This window comes from Ixodes scapularis, unplaced genomic scaffold (assembly GCF_016920785.2).
Source record: "Ixodes scapularis isolate PalLabHiFi unplaced genomic scaffold, ASM1692078v2 PGA_scaffold5__190_contigs__length_132052651, whole genome shotgun sequence".
Taxonomy (NCBI): domain Eukaryota; kingdom Metazoa; phylum Arthropoda; class Arachnida; order Ixodida; family Ixodidae; genus Ixodes; species Ixodes scapularis.
This window is the reverse complement of record NW_024609880.1, coordinates 1806835-1812884: the sequence shown is the minus strand read 5'-3', so window position 1 is coordinate 1812884 and position 6050 is coordinate 1806835.

Below are 6050 nucleotides of genomic sequence, written 5' to 3'. Positions count from 1 at the left end.
TAGGAGAGGGTAAATCACACTGAGTACACGACAATATACACACACAGCGAAAAAGTACACCCCTGGACGTGTAAACCGTTGTCCCAGGGCGGACTCCCCAAATGGTGTTCGTTTTACACGCGAGGCTCGGTGTATTTCGTTTGCACCCGAGGTCTCGTGTAAAATGAACATCTTTGAACGTGTACTTCGTTCTGCGATCACACGTCTAGGGGGGTTTTTTTACAATGGCGGCCGTTTGACGCAAGACGGGTTCGACGAGCGAGGCCCAGCGCTTTACACGGCTTTTCGCCGCAGCAAAAGCGTAGTTTGCACGTGTTCGTTCGTAATCGTCCATACGTGCTGAACTACCGCAAGCATTCACCCCCAAGCGCCGACGCCGTATCCATTACGGCGATTACGCGACAGTGGGAGCGACCATCGACTGCATCCAGCAGCGTGCTTCCCCATCGAGCAGGTCTCGTTCGCGTGGCGGTTCAGCCGATCGCCGAGGCCTCAAGCCGGTTGCATTGTCACCGACGCCGGGTAATTTCCACAGCAGTTATCTTTTCGCGACCACAGACATGAACTTTATTGAAAAAGCCCGTTTGCCGCGAGCGACGGCGAATTGAGGAGTTTCAGCGAATATAGGGGGCGCTCCGGTCGATCCAACATGGCGGACAAGAGGGGGATAGATTTGCGACGCCCGTAGACCGGTAGCGTATAAATTAAACAAAGCGTGTCGTTCTCTGTTTGTTGCCGTGTGCGAGACGATCATCGTTTCAACCAAGACCTACCGTGATGCTACAGATGAAGTGTTCAAGCCAATCGAAGGCAAGAAATCTTGCCATAGTCAAGATACGTGTGCAAGTGTTCGACGTGAGCTCTCACGCTGGTGCAGCTGTCATCAAGTTGAACCGAATGTACGCGGGTCCAAAGAAAGGTACATATCAACAATGTTCGCGCGTTGAAACTATGACGCGTACTATCGAAAACAATATGAGCGCGAACGCGCGTCCGCGGCGACTGTTCGCGCGTTGAAACTATGACTCGTACTATCGGAAACAATATGAGCGCGAACGCGCCTCCACGGCGACAAGCGCAAGCGCGTTCACGCTCATATTGTTTCCGAGTGCGGCTACAAACATTTTCGTTGACGTTGCTTAGATGATGTAACCATTCAGGCCTCGCATTAAAAGGTGTTGCGAACTCTTCTATCCTTGGTGTTATATTGCGATCAGCTGGTCGCCGATCGTCCTGTTTTTACGCATAATGTAAACAACCCCCGAAAGCGCCAATCTCATTTCGATGTGCTTGTGCACCCCTACAAGCCTCGTTTTGGCTCTTGTGGAAAGCTTTATTGTAATAGCAATAGTCGCATCGATCATTCGAGTTGTATGTGCCACGGTGATATCCGCTGACAAACATGTCTGTATTAAATGCGAAGAGAACGAAGGTAAAGCTTTTTCAACTGTTTTCTTTTTACAGAACAGTGTGCTCAAGAATGAATGCCAAAGGTGCTTATGCTAAGTGGTAGATGTACGCAGTTGATTTTCTGTTTGCCTCTGCATTGTAAATTCGAAGATATGTATCAGCAGAAGACACATGTCCTTTTGAAAATGTCTTTTATTAGGGCAAAATAGGTTTTCATACACAACCAAAGAGTTCGCAACACCATTTAATGTGAGGCCTGAACGGTTACATCATCTAAGCAACGTCAACGAAAATGTTTCTAGCCGCAGACCGATAAATTTAGGTTTAGATAAGTATGCGTTATAGTTTCAGCCTCAAACACGCAACATTGTTGATATGTACCTTTCTTGATAACTGCACCAACGTGAGAGAGCCCACGTCGTCGAACACTTGCACACATATTTTGACTATGGTATGGCAAGATTTCTTGCTTGAAGTGAAGATCATCTCGCTACGACTAGCTACGACCACCCACCGCAGCGATGCAGGCGTCGAAGGGGCGGAAAGCAGTCAGTCGCCGTCACCCGACGCTGCTCGTTTGGCATTCACGACTTTCTGCCCAGGTGCTTCGTTTGTACTTGGCACCGAGTGTTATTTTCTGTGCTTGTGTGTGCTCAGTGGCTAGATATGGGCCTCAAGAGCAGTTCTTCAGGCTCAATAGCGTTCGCCGAAGAACTTCTGAAGAAAATGCTACCCAGGAAAAAAAGCTCGAAGACACAACGCACCAGCTTGGCGGACTATGCACTGGGCACGGAAATCGGGCCCTGCGGATTATACACCAAATGCAAACTATCTAAACAAAACAAAAACATTTTTAAGCTCAATCGGCTTCTGCAGACTATACGCCTGGACACTGGTGCTTGTTATTATGCATTGTATATTCAGTGCTGTTTGTTGCGGCTTGAGACTGCCTTCCTGTAATGATGCAGAGGGGTCCACTGAACCTTGAAATAAAGATATTTAGGCATATCTAGATGCAATGTCCCTTGAAGCCAGATGGTCAGGGAAAAGGTGTGCCACTACCTTATTTGCCAACAGCACACCAATGGTCACGATCAAAACTCACCGAGTCAATGGGCAGTTTTTCACCACAATATTTATTGCCGTGTAATCACCAATTTGGTTCATTAAAAATCTTGAGGCTGTAGCCTATAGCACACCCATTCTGAATCTGCAAAGCTTATGCTGTCAACATGCATCATCAAATGGGCATGGTTCTTATCAATCTTAAACGTAAAACGCTAGTTATGCCACGAAATTCCCATATCATCACATTTTTAGCAAAATGAATAGTTCCACCTGTCACACTGTTAGCTTTGGAAGTAAACCAATTCCCAATACCACCAGTGGCATACATCGTGCCAAGCATTAGTGCCGCATGTGGCACAAGAATGTCCTAACTAGGGAAGCAAACTTAATCGATCGTGTTGATTAAAGCACTTAAGTACGGGAGAAATTATCAATCAGAAGGTCACTCGAAAGGGAAGTTTTTCTCGCTGAACGAATATGACTTTTTATTGGGCTTTCCGCAATGTAAGGCCGAAGACATTCACTCCGTGATCGGTACAGAATCATTTGCTTAGCAGTCGGTCGTGCGAGCAAAAAACAACAAAAACAAAGGAGGATTAGAAACGCGATAGATTCGCCTTTGCACGGAGTACTTACACTCAAAGTCGTGTCAACATAAAGCGACTATGGCCCACTTTGCTAGCAGCAATCTTAAAATTTATCCGTGCTGTCGTCGCACCCGTGCACCAACCGAAAGCGTTGCTGCAAGCCCCTCCGCTGTCAACTTTGAGTCGCTGTTGAGTCTGAAGAACTGCTTTATGAGGTCCATATCCAGCCACTGAGCACATACCCAAGCACAGGAAATAATACTCGGTTCCAAGTACAAGCGAAGAACCCGGGGCGGAAAGCCCTGCCAAACGACCTGCGTCGGGCGACGGTGACTGACTGCGTAGTACACAGGTTGCGCTCCTTCGACGCCTGCATCGCTGCGGCGGGTGGTCGTAGCAGATCGTGTCACCTCTGTTGCTCGTACCGAAACACTAGAGCCGCGTAATATTCTTGTTGCCGAAGTTTATAAGCCTACGTTCGCGGCCAACGCACGTACACAAAGCCAACGCCCAGCGAAACTATCCCCCTCGTTCTCTTTCGGCGACCGGCCGCCAGGGCGGTGACACCGTCGCTGAAACTCCTCAATAGCTCCGACACCGACCCGACCCGACCCTACCCGACCGGCGTTACCGACGCCCCGCTCACCTCTTTACCGCGAGCAAAGTTTTACGCGACGTTTCGACGTATTCACTCATATCTCGTGTGTACGCAAATTTTGCGGCTTTCCGGGTACGAATCGGCTACCGAAACGGCCAGCGGACGAAGACGAACTGAACGCCGGCGCTATGCGCCATTTAAACACGCGGTTACTTTTCTACTAGACTGTAGCTATGTGGTGTGGTTCCTTATACATAAATGGACTACGTACAAACAAAGCTAAAATAAAATTGGGCGGCTGCTTGCGCCACCTAGTGAGTATGCGGAAAACTATAAAAATGAAGGACATTCCGGCATTTGTGGAAGTGACACGCTCGAACACGGACGGCAGCATACCAACACATACATCACAGCACATACCACAAGATCAACATACAAGCATCTACATACACAAACTCAATCTCAATAGAAACCCGCTCGGTATATATAGCAGACTTTTTGTTTCAGACGAAGGTCCGGTGACACCCCCCGTATTTTATATGAACGTAACGATATTACACAATTATTACTTATATAGTACGGCGACATAAATATAATTTGGGAAGGTACACATTTCTCTTAGTCTAGATTATAGCTAAAAGACACCCTATATTTTTAAAAAAATGTTTCGAGCTAGCCAAAATGTAGCAAAATCTGGTTTCGTTTTCGGAAGTTCAAGCGCTGAAGGCTGGAATGCGCTAGCGAAGTGTGGGCTTGCTTCTGTCAAACTATAATCCATTGTATGACGCTCTCAAAGCTGCTGGCTGCAGCCCCCGTCTTGGTCTAGGGTTTGATTTACACGCGCTCCCGTGGAAATGAAATTATGCGCGCTCGAGTCGATATTATTGACAGCGTGAAGTATAAACCGAATGTAAACGATTTTGCGAGCGAGGAGAACAGCGACGGCGACCCGCTTCGCTGACAATCGGTCACTCGCGCGACGACGCAAGCCGCATGAAAGCGGAACGATGTTTTCTAGAAATCCAAAAACCGAGTGACGCGACGAGCGATAGTAAGAAATCTTCGTAATACGTCGCTGACTCGTCGCTGTCGCCGTCGCTCGCTAAATCGCTTTATGCAGTTCAGCCTTTATACTCACGCTAGTGCCGACCTGCATTACCCGCTGAGCCCAAGCAAGCGATAAGGATATTCAAATATGTCACAACAGTGGCGTGCATTCGCTAAGAAAACATATATCTCAAATTCCTGCAGTTTGACGTCGGGATCCGTTACTTGTTCTGCTGTCACCTTGACGAAACGGTCACCAAAAAGAAACTAGTCAGTTTGTTTTATCAGAAATTATAAAAACCTTATCTAGCCACTGTTATGCACAAAAGCACTCTGGAATTTCATATAAATAGTTTAGAATAAACTGAACACAATCGGTAACTTAATTTTCCAAGCATAATAATAAAAAAAAATCTTAGAAAACAATGTATTTTTAAGGTAATTCAAATTAAAAAAAACTGAAAAAGGAGCCTTATTTCAGCTGCACTATCACGTAAATACTTTGGGAAAAAAATATCTATTGAGAAGTAGGTTTTGCAATCTCTAATTTGCTTCTTTCAACTTTCCAGTTACTTTATGCGTACTTGCAGATTGTATCCTGACAAATCTAGACAAAATTGAATAAAAAGTAACAGTCTATATAAAATTTATAGCTTAATTAAATTCACATTTGTTTGATAATGTTCAATCTTAAATATGAGTTTTAAATTTCACATCTATTATTACAAATGATTGAATTACATGCTGCTTGATGCATGCTGTGCCGCCGCCCCCCCCCCTCCCCCCCCCCCCCTTTTAAATATATATATCCTGTATATTTGCTGGTTAGTTGTTGTAAACCTCTTAATGTCGTGTTATTTGTTTGTTGTTGTAGGTGTGTGAATGCATATGTTGTACCCCACTCCTACTTGGGCCTTCAATGGCCAGTAGTATCCTCTAAATAAAATTAAAAAAACAAGTGAGCAGTAAAAATCTGGAAGACAAAAGTAAACACAGAGCCGTGCAAAAAGGCATTCACTATATGAAACAGATACAGATATGGGCCTCTGGCGGTCCATCGGTTCAGCCTCCACACCGCCTAAAGACGGCAGTGTTGCAATATTACGAACCAGCGCACAGGTAGACAGTTACCAAAAATCCAAACACAAAAAACTCACATCAGCGCTGTGCGAGTGTATATTTTTGTGTATTTGGATTTTGAGTAACTGGTCTACCTGTGCGCTGGTTCGTAATTATGCCGTACCAACTCGCCCAATCTGCCGTATTAATAGTGTTGCAAAATACTTAGATCAACTATAATGCTAATGACTGCAGTGTATAAAAGCAAGCTACTCGTCGGA